The 15,250-nt window shown below is 35.7% G+C and overlaps 1 pseudogene; it reads right to left on the bottom strand.

The window, feature by feature from the left end:
* Positions 1-10,856: 10,856 nt before the first annotated feature.
* Positions 10,857-11,092, bottom strand: LOC115519762 (annotated as a pseudogene).
* Between the last annotated feature and the right edge of the window lie 4,158 nt (positions 11,093-15,250).

The following is a 15,250-nucleotide window of genomic DNA, read 5'->3' as shown; positions in this document are numbered from 1 at the left end:
TTTTGGGGAGAAATGGATTGGGGCTGCTGTGGAGGGGAGAGAGCCTGTCTTGTGGAGAGAGGCTAGAGAGAGAGGAGCATGCAGGGTTTTGCACAAGGAAAACACTTCCCAAAATCCACTGACTGGAGAAATGAGAGGGGCTGATTTTTGTGATTATTTGCAACTCATGGGGCTCAAAGACTAGAGTTTTAGAGGTCCATGATGTGGTTGGAATACAGCATGGAGGGCATTGCAGTGCTCCTGTAGAGAAGGCAGGCAGGTTACACAGAGATAGATGGGGCAATCTGAGAATCCACAAAGACACACTGGGAGAGACAGTTGCTTCTTCTTGGAGCACATCTGAGAGAGGGGGCACTGCCTCTCTGAGGACAAAGGAGCCAGTGGGTGCCATTTCCCTCTCCAGCCCCTCAGCATAAACCAACTTCAGTAAACAGTACAGCACAAATACTAGCTGCTTAAACTGTTTACATCAAGTCCCATCCCTCTATGCTCTGCTAGTACCACTTTTCTTGGGCAAGTATGCCTGAAAACCAGCACCGTGGGCCCATGCCCCAGAAGACCAGCACAACCCCCACCCCCCCCACCCCGTGACACACATTGTGTCTACTGACCACAGAGCTCTGCAAATCTTTAGCTGTAAATAGCATTCATCTGGAAATAGCATCTGATCTCTTTTAACAAACAACAAGAGCACACCTAGGTAAAACTCACCACACTTTGGACAAGGTCCAAAAACTCCCCACTGCAGGAGAAACTATGCAGAGGACTAACCTGGGGGATAGAGCAGCCATAATACAGCAGAAGAGTGCACACAGCATATACCAGAGACACTTCCTGAGGCACCAAGCCCTGGACCGCATATGAACTCTTCTTCATAAAGCCATTACTCTCAGAAGCAGGAAGCATACCAGGCTTTTCTAACACAGAGAAGACAGAGACATACACAAAAAGCCAAAATGGAGGAATTCATACCAAAAGAAAGAACAAGAAAAGGTCATGGCCAGTGATTGAATCAAAACAGATATAAGCAATATTCCTGTCCATAATTTAAAGCAGCAATCATAAGGATACTATCTGGACTTGGGGAAAACATAGAAGACAGCAGGGAGTCCATTGCAGTAGAGATAAAAGAGCTAAAAACTAGTCAGGTGAAAATGAAAAATGCAACAACTGAGATTTGAAACTGACTAGATAGAATGACCACAAGCATGGAAGGAAACAGAGGAATGAATAAGAGATATAGAAGATAAAATTATGGAAAATAATTAAGCTGAACAAAAGAGAGAAAGAAAAACTTTGGATCACCAATATAGACTTAGGGAACTCAGTGATTTCATCAAACATAATACCCATTTGTATCATAGGAGTCCCAAAAGAAGAAGAGAGGAAAAGGGGGGAAAAGGTTTACTCCCAGAAATTATAGCTGAAAACTTCCCTAATCTGAGGAAGGAAACAGACATTCAAATCCAGGAAGCATAGAGAATTCCCATCCAAGTCAACAAAAGCAGGCCAATACCAAGACATATTGTAGTTAAATTTGTAAAATATAGAGATAAAGAAAAAATATTAAAAGCATCAAGACAAAAGAAGTCCCTAACTTACAAGGGAAGACAGATAAGGCCAGCAGCAGATCTTTCCACAGAATCTTGGCAGGGCAGAAGGAGTGGCATGATATATTCAATATGCTGAATGGGAAAAATATGCAGCCAAGAATACTCTATCCAGCAAGACTGTCATTTAGAATAGAAGGAGAGATAAAGAGTTTCCCAGGCAAACAAAAGCTAAAGGAGATTGTGACCACTAAACTAGTCCTGTAAGAAATATTAAAGAGGACTCTTTGAGGGAGGAAGAAAGACCAAAAGTGACAAAGACTAGAAAGGAACACATAAAATCTCCAGATGATTACTCTGAATGTAAATGGCCTATATTCTCTAATTAAAAGACATAAGATGGCAGAATGGATTAAAAAAAAAAAAAAGACCCATCTACATTCTGCCTATAAGAGACTGATTTTAGAGCTAAAGACACCTGCAGGTTGAAAGTAACAGGATAGAGAAACAGTTACTATGCAAATGCATGTCCAGAGAAAGCTGAAGTAGCAATATTTATATCAGACATACTAGATTTTAAACCAAAGACTGTAACAAGAGATGAAGAAGGGTACTATATCATAATAAAGGGGACTATCCAACAAAAAGATCTAACAATTATAAATATTTATGCCCCCAACTTGAGAGCACACAAATATATAAAACAATTAATAACAAACATAAAGGAATTCATTGATAATAATACAATAATAATACAGAGCTTTAACACCCACTTACAGAAATGGACAGATCATCTAAACAAAAAATCAACCAGGAAACAATAGCTCTGAATGACACACTGAACCAGATAGACTTAATACATATATTCAGAACATTTCATCCTAAGCAACAGGATACACATTCTTTTCAAATGCACATAGGACATTCTCCAGAATAGATCACACACTGGGTCACAAATCAGGCCTCAACAAGGAAAAAGGATTGAGATGATACCATGCATATTTTTAGACCACAATGCTAAGAAATTTGAAGTCAAGCACAGCATCCTCTGCAAATCTCTCACTTGTGCCCATGGCAGCTGTGACTATCAGAGAGAGATTACCACAGTCCTGGCCTTGGCAACAGCAGCAACTTCCTCATTCACTGGAGCCTAGCGGTGAAGCTCAGAGCCTTGAGTGGCCTTTCCTGACTCTCTCAGCTCTTTCAGTGAGTGTGTAAGCACTTGATTTTCTGTAATAAATTCCTTCCTGTTAGAAATGCCTGTCGTGATTTCTGCTTCCCTTCTCTGAACACTATCTGATAGATTATTTTTGGTGATTGGCCATTTATATTTCCTTGTTTATCAAATACCTATTCATAATCATGGCCCACTTTTATTGTTCTTTAAAATTAATTTTTGGAATATTGATTCTTCTTCCTTTTTGTGTTACTCCTTTTTCCTGTTTTTTTTTAACTTCAGTAAATGTTCTCTTGTCATACAGAAATTTTCATTTGTATGTATTCAAATCAAGTATTGTTTTTCTTTATGACTCCCAGTTTCCTCTAATGCTTAGGAAGATCTTCCTCACTTCAGGTTATAAATATACTTGCCCATATTATTTTTCATGCTTTGTTACTTTATTCTTTTTTTTTTCTTTACTAAATTTGGAATTTATTTTTAAGTGTAGTATAAAATAGGATTACATACTCATTTTCTTCTGAATTAAGAGACAATTGTCCTAAAATATTATTTATAACACTTTCTTTCCCCGTTTCACATGTGAATTTTGTATTCTTGAATTTCATTGAATTTCATTGAATTTCATATGTGAATCCATTATTAGGACTTCTATTATCTTTCACTGATATTTCTGTATATATTTTTTTCATCACTATATATTTTTTAATCACCATTGCTTTTTAATAATATTTATTCTCTGGTAATGCAATTCTCTTGAAAATTCTCACACATCTATTTTTTTCTATGAATTTTGGAATGACTTTTTCCAGTTCAAAAAACTTTGTTAAGCATTACACCAAATACGATTTAATTGCATTAAATAGATAGATAGATAGATAGATAGATAGATAGATACGTAGATAGAGATAAGTACACAAAAATTTGGAAAGGATTGATACTTTAGGACTATTAAGGACTATCTAAAATCAAGTACTGAAAGAGCATGTTTCTGAATTTATTCAGATTATATTGCATGATTTTCAAAAAATCTCGTAGTTTTCTTCAATAGCTTGTAGTTTTCTCATTAAAGTGCCTATAAATGGGACAACATATACCATGCAATTACATCTTTCTAGTCACTAAAATAGTGAAATGATTTATTCACTTATTCATATATCTCACTGTCTTTCATGTAGTAATTAATGAACCCAATGATTTATTACAAGGGATTCAGGAACCCTTAGAAACTGTTATATACGTGTGTTTTCAGGGGAGGGGAGTCTCAACTTTCAGGAGATTCTCAAAGGACCCCTTAGTTCGAAAAAAGGTCAAGAATCATCAATATAATAAAAAAGAATGAAGTATTAATACATGGTACAACATGGATGAACACTTAGATAGATGATAGATAGATAGATAGATAGATAGATAGATATACACAGATGATAGATACAAAGATAGGTGCAGATGTAGATACAGTGTATTGGTTCTATTTCCCTAGAGAATTTTGACTAAAAAAGTTTTCAAATATTTGGGGATTTTCAAGAGATCTTTCTATGTTTGATTTTTAATTCATTCGATTATAGTCAGAAAATATACTTTATATTTATTGTATTGTGTGTATAGTCAGACAATACACTTTATATGATTTAAATATTTTTTAAATTTAGTGAGAATTGTTTCTGCCTCAAATATGACAGTCTTGGCAAATATTATGTGTGCATTTGAAACTAATGTGTATTCTGCTGTTTTGGGGTAAAATGTCCCAGAAATGTGTTTTAGGTCCAGTTACTTGAGAGTGTTGTTCAAATTTTTATATCTTTACTGATGTGGTATTCCATTATATAGGATACTTGTTTTGTCCATTTTGCAAGAGGGAAGCTGAAATCTCCCACTGTAATTGTGAATTTTCCTAGTCTCATCACAGATCTGTCAGTTTTTGCTTCAGTATTTTCAAATTCTGTTCATAAGTTTATAAATGTTTAGGACTGCTATATTAATATTTGAATTGACCCCTTTATTTTTATGAGATGACTTTATGCATGACTGTATTTTTACTGATGTGAAATCTACCTGTTCTGATATTAGTATAGTCTCTTCAGCTTACTTTTGAGTAGCAGTAGCATTTGCTTTCTATTTATTCCATCTCTTCTTTTTTCTTTCTTATTTGCTTTCTATTTGTCTCATCTGCTTTTTCTCCTTTTTCCCTCTGTCTTCTTTTGCATTGTGTATTTTTTATTATTTCTATTATTTCATTTCATCTTTTTTGTTCATTTACTAGTTATAACATTGTCTTTTGTTACTTTAGTGATTGGATCAGCATTTATGGAGTACATCTTTAACTCATCCTAGTTCATCTACCTGTAAGTAATGTTATCCCACTTTACCTTGAGCATAAGTTCCTTACAAGAGTATCCTTTGATCTCTCCCTTCTGGCATTTGTGTTGTTGTCCAACACTTACTTCCACGCATGTTATAAACCCCAGCACACAAAGAAAAACTGCTGCCCTCCCATGTTGTTATTCATCCAAAGCTGACTTACACAATAGATTACTACACTCCTGGGAAAATGGTCCCCTTTCTCTATAAATGAAAAAAGATGGCCTCTTTCTGCCTACAACTAGAGACATCCAGGTTAGAAGAGGACAAAGTAATGTCTCTTAATGCTTTCAGGAAACCATATTCTTTTTGAAATAAGTATTTTTAACTTTAAGTGTGTTTTACCAAACTTTAGCTGAGGTTGTTTTCTTTTGATGGTGCTAAGCAATAATTGCACTAGCATCTAATGATCTTGTGGGGAAAACACAAACCATATACACATAATTTACAGCATACACGCCATTTTATATCCTAACATTGATAATAAATAGGTGATTATGTTTATGAGCACATATAAATATGGTCTTTATAATTCATTATTCAGATTTTACCTTGTGTAACAGCTAATGTCAACTATTTTGCATCTTAATATAATATATAAAATGTTTATAAAAGGTACAGGCACACTGGGATATCTTGGTTCAGATAACTTTATGAATGGGTTTATAGCTTTTGGAAAAAAAAAGGGATATAGTCACAGAGAAGTATATATATATATATATAATATATATATATATATATATTATATATATATATATATATACACATACATATATATATAGTTTCATATATATGGTTTCATATATATATATATATATATATATATATATATGGTTTCATATGGATAGACAGATAGATAGATAGATGAAAGAGAGAGAGGTTTTAAAGATTTAGCTCATTGGCTCATGTAATTGTGGGGCCTGGCAAATCTGAAATCTGTTTGTCAAGCCAGCAGAGTAGAAATTCAGGTAAGAGATCATAGTGCATTATTGAGTCTGAAGCCTGGAAATTCAGGAAGAATTTTTATGTTGCAATGTGGAAGCAGAATGCCTTTTTTGGGATACCTGTCTTTTCTCTTAAGGCCTTCAACTAATTGTGTAAGGTTCATTCACATTATGGAGGATAATCTATTCATTTGTTTTGTTTTGTTTTGTTTTAAAATATAATTTGTTATCAACTTAGCTAACATACAGAATACATACAGTGTGCTCTTGGCTTTGGAAGTAGATTCCCATAATTCATCACTTACATACAATGCCCAGTACTCATTCCAACAAGTGCCTTCTTCAATCTGCTTTATTTCTATTCAACTGATTGTAAATGTAAGTTACATCTAAATACCGTTACAGCAACATCTAGACTAGTGTTTGCCCAAACAGACTATGGTCACTATGCCATAGTCTAGCCAAGTTGACATATAAAATTTACTATCACAGAAAGTAAATAACACATATCTAAATTACCTATTGGTCAAAGAAAAAAATCAAAAAGGAAATTAAAAATATATTTTTATCTGAATGAAAATTAAAACACATAATGGTAAAATTTGGGGGATGAACCAAAAGCAGTGGAATATTATGTCACTAAACATTTATATTGGGAATGAATGAAGATCCTGAATCAATTGGTTCAGCTTCCACCTTAACAAATTAGAAAAGTAAAAAATAATAAAGCAAATGAAACACAAATCAAGCAAAAGAAAAGAAATAATAAAGGTCATAGTGAAAAATCAATGAAATATAAATCAGATCCAAATGCTAGTCCTGCTCTCATATTTGAGAAGATCAATAAGATTGGTAAGCCTCTATTTAGATAAATCAAGAAAAAAATAGAAGACACAAATTACCAATATCCATTCTGTCCTATTGATCTGTGTGCATATTCTTTCACCAATGCCATATATTCGTTCTTCTCTTTATTATCATAACTTATATGTAGTCCTGAAATCAGGTAGTGGCAGTCTTCTATGTAAATATTTTTCAGAACTGTTTTGATTATCCTGTTTCTTTGTCTTTCTGTTCATATTTTAGAAGTGATTTGTAAATACTAAGAAACAAAAAAACAAACCAAAAAAACCCCCCAAACTTTGGGGGTTTGATTAGAATTGCATTGACCTACAGATTAAATCGAAGAGAATTTACATCTTAGCAATATTGTCTTCAAAACATAAACATAGTGTATCTCTCCATTTATTTAGGTCTTCTTTGATTTCTTTCATCAATGATTTTTTTTTTTGTTTTCTGCATATAAATTCTGTACAAATTTTGTTAGCTTTATTCCTAAGATTTCATATTTAGAGTGCTAGTGTAAATGGTATTTTTAAAATTTAAAATTCCAATTTTGCTGATAATTAAGATTGTGATTGACTTTTGTATATTGATTTTGTATCATGAGGCCATTCTAAAAATAGTCTTTAGTTCCAAGATCTGTTTTGTAGACATTGTGGTTTTCCTACATATGTAATCATATACTTGGATATTGTAACTATGTAGTTACAAAGGTAAGAAATAGCACTATGTCTTCTAAATAATTCATATTTGGAAGAGACAAAATTACCTCTTAAAAATACATACACAATTCTAATCACGATAAAACTGTAGCTTAACTGATGTTTGTAAACATATCTAAAGAAAATGTTAATAGACAGGAAATTTAGAAAAGATAAGCCAAAGGGCAAAGTGTTGACATTTAGAGACTAGGAATTAAACAACCACCACATTTCAGGGATGATAGACACTGAATTTTAAGGAAAATGAGTAATGTTTCTGTTGTAGACAGGAATGACCCATCATATCTGAGCATGGCCTGGATGAAAATACCTCCATTTGTCTGATTTCATTTCCTCCAAACATCATATTGATTATCATTTGGCTTCAGGTTCTAAAGTCAGAGTACTTTGGTTCTCTTCAGCCCCAGCATTCAAAGGTTAGCTGCAGGCTTTTCAATATCTTTAAGCTCTACTTGCTTCATTTGCAAAATAAAGGTAAAGATAGCACTTCCTTCATAGGATTGTCATGAGAATTAAATAAGATAATACAGGCCAATTTGCTAAAGCAGGCATTCCTAAGTAAAAGAGACATGGCAGATATCTGAGTTTCCACTGTTTTTCCTGGCACTTCTCTTAAAAACACTGCCAGATCAGAAAACCCCGGTAGCCAGAGGCTATGGAGTATACTGTTGCTTCATAAACCCCAGTAGCTTCCCAGGTGTAATCCCATAAGGGTAGAAAGAGGGCTGGGAGACACCAAAGACAGAGGCCACTCGAGATTGGTAGGTGGTAGGTTTAATAAGTCAGGGAATTTAATTAGGAGGCTCATCTTGGGCAGCTAGAGATGAGTAGATTTCCACACCTGCCTGCCAAATCTTAACAGTTTATATAGAGGCCTTAACTGGATTCAGTCATGTATACTATCCAAATGGTCTCAGCAACATATTGCTCTCTTAAGGCTATGTCCTTGAAAATGGCTCCCATCGTGGGAACAGGGGAGGCAGCTTACATTTCAAACACTGGGGAGGGATGAGGACACTCTTACTGCCTGGGTCCAGTTGTTCAGTCAACTGACATCACATAACAGTTACCTCCTCTAACCCGTATCAAGGACTGTGGGAGAATAGGGGGGCTGGAGATCATGGAGAGTTTTCTACATGAGGAAAGTGAACAGCAACAATTAGACTCCTCTCCTGGGGCTTCCCAAATGGCTCAGTGAGAAGCAAATGGGCACCTGCTTGTGCTGAGGACATTATCAACCCAAAGTGGACTATAACAGCTAGTAAGACCTTCCTTTACCCCTTCTCTCTAATGCTTCCTTTCTTTTCCCAACCAAGGAGATGCTGGAAGGAGGAGAGACATTGTGGGGCAAGAGGAATGAAAATGTCCACCTCATGGCAACTCCTTTCCATTTGCTATCTTGCAGGCACTGGCCATGAGAAGGTGAGCACTGAACTATCTATAAGATAGAATCAACTGGATTTTTAATACCTGAAAACAAAATCAAGCTTATATATCCTACCCAAAATGTCTTAAGAGACCAAAAAGGAAAAGTAAATTATTGAAGAAAAAATATAACATGTTCATATTTGTACTCTGCAGGAAACAGACTGGGCAATTAACAGGTTTTTGTAACTGGAAACATTTTTTTCCTAATTGGGAACTCTTATTTTTTAACTTTTTCATGTAAAAAAAAGGCTTTATTTTCCTTTTACCATATTAATAAAGTGTTGGAAAAAATATATGTAAAATGTGAAGCATAATAATAAAATTCACAACACAAACCAGCTGAAATTTAAGAACTAGAAGGTCACAGATATTATCTACTAAGTGCTCTCCCCTATTGCACATACCTGTTTCTACCCTAGAAGTCATTGTTCTCTTCAATTTGTGTTCAAGTATCATTGTGTAGCAGACACCGTCAGTGCCCACCTACATTCCCTTGGTATTCACAATTCCTGTAAATGCAGATGGAGTATTCCTGTAAATGCAGATGGAGTATTCCTGCAAGTGTATATGTAACACCATGCCTAGGGGATTTCTTTGGAGTGGATAAGGCAGGCTAGAAGTTCCAGAGAACTTGTTTTTTGATCTTTTTTAGTATCATCTAACACACACACACATAGACACACACACACACACACACACCTCTTAGCAATACATTGTTCAGTTTTGTGGTATTATATATGTGATATCATATATTATATAGTTTTCTGACTCACTTTTTTCACTCAACATCATGTTTCCAAAATTCATCTTTTTTTGGCATATTTGTAATTCATTAATTTTATTACTATGTATACTGTCTTGTGAATAAAGTTGAATCAACATAATTTTTTTTGGTTCTCATTATTTATTCACTGATGGATATTTGGATGGCTTCCCTATTCTTTCTGTTATGAACACAGTGCTACTATGAACATAGTTATATAAGAATCTCAGGGCACCTATGCAAAAGTTGTATCATAGTAATGTTCATTCCAAAGTGGCTGTAGCAATTTACACTCCCTCCAGTATAAGAATTCCCATTGAACCAAATGCTCTGCAACATTTGGTCTTGACAGCTTTCTTGATTGTTTTGTAGTGCTGCCTTTATCATACATTGAGTTCTCATACATATATAGGTGTGTCTGGACTCATTGGAATAGTCAGCGGTTCATTTACATGCTATTGCACCAATAGCATATAACAGTTATTACTCTTTTGTAGAATATCTTAATATATCTGGTAGAACAAGTTTCCCTCTTTTGTTTTTAATCTTTTATGTTTTTTGAATTTTAAAGTACATCTGTTTAATTATATTATAACCATTAATGCAATATCTGCCTCAATAATTTCATTCAGACAATAAAAAAAGATGGCATAATGATGGTTTTAAAGCTGGTTCAATCACAATTTTAAAGCCTTATTTATCAAGAGTGAAAACAGAAGACTATTAAAAATAGCTAAAAAGGTAACATGTGTCATAGTGCTTAATGCTTCTGTAACTGTTGGTAAGGCTTACACCTACGTCTGATGCAGAATTCTTAATGACACTGAAATAGTTATTTTCTCAACCGCAAGGTATGTACTGGTACTGTGGGTCTGGGAGAGACTGGGGATGGGTACTACTCCTCGTCTCCAGTTGTGACTATGCAACAGGAGCAAGTGCGCTTTGTTATCTATTCCAGAAGCCCGTCCCCTCCATAAATAACATCCTCCAGATATGTAGCAGCTTCGTGGCTTTCTTCTTCCAGCTTGTACAAGCTAGCAGCCTGTATGTAAAGCAGCTGTAGATTCTTCACTGAGTAATGAATGGACCAAAACATCCATGTCTTTTGCTGTTCTTGCGATCAGTGCGGCAAAAAGCTAGACGTATTCTTCTGTAGGATTAGTTGGCAGATCTTCGTTCATTGCTGTCTGAGCATCAGGAAAAGGGGCGGGAGGGCCACAATGCTGTAACACTCCAATGGCATTACAAAACTGATCTGCAAGGGCACTCACCACGTCCTGCAGCTGTGTGAGCCTATCAGCCATGTTCCTCCACGAGCTAAGGGAGGCCAGAGACTCTCTTTTGCTTTTACAGGTTAACTATCTGTGGCTCATTTCTTTTTCTGAAATAAATTTTTGAGTAATCATTCTTCAAAACATACAACAGATTTTGTTTGTGGTTCCCTTGAATATTTATTTAGGTTGATTTAGACAGTAGTGACTTCTTATAATATTGAGACATACGCAAAAGCATGAAACACCTCTTTATTTAAATCATCTTCTATGTTATTTACAGCTTTGAGGTTTTGTTCACAGAGGTCTTATGTATTTTTTTAAGAAAGCAATTTATTGTTATTGTTGCTATTGCATTATGCTCTTATTTTTTTTTAATATATGAAATTTATTGTCAAATTGGTTTCCATACAACACCCAGTGCTCATCCCAAAAGGTGCCCTCCTCAATACCCACCACCCACCCTCCCCTCCCTCCCACCCCCATCAACCCTCAGTTTGTTTTCAGTTTTTAACAGTCTCTTATGCTTTGGCTCTCTCCCACTCTAACCTCTTTTTTTGTTTTTTTCCTTCCCGTCCCCCATGGGTTTCTGTTAAGTTTCTCAGGATCCACATAAGAGTGAAACCATATGGTATCTGTCTTTCTCTGTATGGCTTATTTCACTTAGCATCACACTCTCCAGTTCCATCCACGTTGCTACAAAAGGCCATATTTCATTCTTTCTCATTGCCACGTAGTATTCCATTGTGTATATAAACCACAATTTCTTTATCCATTCATCAGCTGATGGACATTTAGGCTCTTTCCATAATTTGGCTATTGTTGAGAGTGCTGCTATAAACATTGGGGTACAAGTGCCCCTATGCATCAGTCAGTACTCCTGTATCCCTTGGATAAATTCCTAGCAGTGCTATTGCTGGGTCATAGGGTAGGTCTATTTTTAATTTTTTGAGGAACCTCCACACTGTTTTCCAGAGCGGCTGCACCAATTTGCATTCCCACCAACAGTGCAAGAGGGTTCCGTTTCTCCACATCCTCTCCAGCATCGATAGTCTCCTGATTTGTTCATTTTGGCCACTCTGACTGGCGTGAGGTGATATCTGAGTGTGGTTTTGATTTGTATTTCCCTGATAAGGAGTGACGCTGAACATCTTTTCATGTGCCTGTTGGCCATCCGGATGTCTTCTTTAGAGAAGTGTCTATTCATGTTTTCTGCCCATTTCTTCACTGGGTTATTTGTTTTTCGGGTGTGGAGTTTGGTGAGCTCTTTATAGATTTTGGATACTAGCCCTTTGTCCGATATGATTTGTAAATATCTTTTCCCATTCCGTTGGTTGCCTTTTAGTTTTGTTGGTTGTTTCCTTTGCTGTGCAGAAGCTTTTTATCTTCATAAGGTCCCAGAAATTCACTTTTGCTTTTAATTCCCTTGCCTTTGGGGATGTGTCGAGTAAGAGATTGCTACGGCTGAGGTCAGAGAGGTCTTTTCCTGCTTTCTCCTCTAAGGTTTTGATGGTTTCCTGTCTCACATTCAGGTCCTTTATCCATTTTGAGTTTATTTTTGTGAATGGTGTGAGAAAGTGGTCTAGTTTCAACCTTCTGCATGTTGCTGTCTAGTTCTCCCAGCACCATTTGTTAAAGAGACTGTCTTTTTTCCATTGGATGTTCTTTCCTGCTTTGTCAAAGATGAGTTGGCCATACGTTTGTGGGTCTAGTTCTGGGGTTTGTATTCTATTCCATTGGTCTATGTGTCTGTTTTTGCATTATCATCTTAAAGTTAATTTCTATTTGGCTATCGTTGGTCTAGAGAACCAAATTTCTCTTAAATAGGTGTTCACATTATCTGCAAATTATGTCAGTTTTATATCTCATCTTCTATTGCATATATTATTTATTTTTCTTTCTTTATAGTCTTTGCCAGAACCTCCAATAGCATGTTAAATAGTAGCAGTGTTAGTAGACCTTTTTGTCCTGTTCCTCATCTTATAAGGAACGCATTAAAAGTTTTTCCATTAGGTACAAAATTTGTTGTAGGTTTTGGTATATATATCTTACAAGTTAGTCGTCTTCTATTCTTAATTTGCTAATAATGCCTTTTAGATAATGACAGCTTGCCTTTTATCAAATACGTGTTTTGCCTCAATTGTGAAAATTACATAATTTTTTCTCTTTAGTCTATTAATATCATGAATTATAATTGATTAAATTCAATTTATTTTAAATTATAAGACTATTCACTGGATGTGAAGAGAGAAATATGACATTTAGAGCTGCTGTAGTGTGGGCAAAGACCTTGTTTAACAGTGGAACCAATACATGGAAAAATAGCAGAACAAAACTAAGAGATTAAGACAACCAGATCCTAATAATATTGTATGCATTGTGGCAGGAAGCCACACATGAATTCAGTACTCCCCTAAACATTTGTTGGGTAAGCCAATAAATTATCTGAAACCAGTGTGAGTTTGCTTTTGAGGTACTTAATTTGAAAACATTACTCACATAATTCAGGGTTTGTTTTTTTTTTTTTCAGCCGTCTAACACTATTTATGAAATAGTCAATTCTATCTTCATAATTTTGGATGCCTCCTTTACTTTGACATCAATTTGCAAAAATTTATGGGTCTGTTCCTTAACAGCGCTCCACTTCTTTGTCTGTTTGGTTTATTCCTATACCAGTGGCATTCTCTGGCTCTTCATAGAGCTAGAACAAACAATCCTAAAATTTGTATAGAACCAGAATAGATCCCAAATAGCCAAAGCAATCCTGGGAAAACAAAAACAACAACAGCAACAGCAACAGCAACAAACAAACCAAAGCTGGAGGCATCACAATTCTGGACTTTAAGCTGTATTACAAAGCTGTAATCATCAAGACAGTGTGGTACTGGCATAAAAACAGACATACAGATCAATGGAACAGAATAGAGAACCCAGAAATGGACCCACAGATGTATGGTCAACTAATCTTTGACAAAGAAGGAAAGAATATCCAATGGAAAAAAAGACAGTCTCTTCAGCAAATGGTATTGGGAAAACTCGACAGCGACATGCGGAAGAATGAACCTAGACCACTTTCTTATACCATACACAAAAATAAACTCAAAATGGATGAAAGACCTAAACATAAGACAGGAAGCCATCAAAATCCTAGAGGAGAAAAGAGGCAACAACCTCTTTGATCTCAGACACAGCAAACTTCTTGACTTCTTTCCAGAGGCAAGGGAAACAAAAGCAAAAATGAACTTTGGGACCTCATCAAGATAAAAAGCTTCTATACAACAAAAGAAACAATTAGCAAAACTAAAGGGCAACCAGTGGAATGGGAGAAGATATTTGCAAATGACATATCAGATAAAGGGGTAGTATCCAATTCTGTAAAGAATTATCAAAATCAGCACCCCAAAAAACAAATAATCAGTGAAGAAATGGGCAAAAGACATGAATAGACACTTCTCCAAAGAAGATATCCACATGGCTGACAGACACGGAAAAGAATGCTCAACATCTGGGAAATACAAATCAAAAGCACAAAGAGACACCACCTTACACTTGTCAGAATGGCTAACATTAACAACTCAGGCAACAACAGATGTTGGTGAGGATGCAGAGAAAAAGAAACTTTTTTGCACTGCTGGTGGGAATGCAAACTGGTGCAGCCACTCTGAAAAACAGTATGGAGGTTCCTCAAAAAATTAAAAATAGAACTACCCTACGACCCAGCAATTGCACCATTAGGTATTTATCCAAGGGATATAAGTATGCTGTTTCGAAGGGGCACATACACCCCAATGTTTATAGCAGCACTATCAACGATAGTCAAAGTGTGGACAGAGCCCAAATGTCCATCGACAGATGAATGAATAAAGAAGATGAATATATATATGATGTAATATTACTCAGCAATCAAAAAGAATGGAATCTTGCCATTTGCAACAATGTGGATAGAATGAGAGTGTATTATGCTAAGTGAAATAAGTCAGAGAAAGACAAATATCATATGACTGCACTCATACGTGGAATTTAAGATGCAAAACAGATGAATATAAGGGAAGGGAAGCAAAAATAAGATAAAAACAGAAGGGGGATACAAACCATAATAGACTCTTAAATACAGAGAACAAACTGATGGGTGCTGGAGGGGAGATGGGTGGAGTGATGGGCTAAATGGGCAAGGGGCATTAAGGAGGACAC

Source organism: Lynx canadensis, chromosome C1 (genome assembly GCF_007474595.2).
Source record: "Lynx canadensis isolate LIC74 chromosome C1, mLynCan4.pri.v2, whole genome shotgun sequence".
NCBI classification, from domain to species: domain Eukaryota; kingdom Metazoa; phylum Chordata; class Mammalia; order Carnivora; family Felidae; genus Lynx; species Lynx canadensis.
The sequence above is the reverse complement of the archived record's forward strand: the minus strand, read 5'-3'. Positions and strand labels throughout refer to the sequence as shown.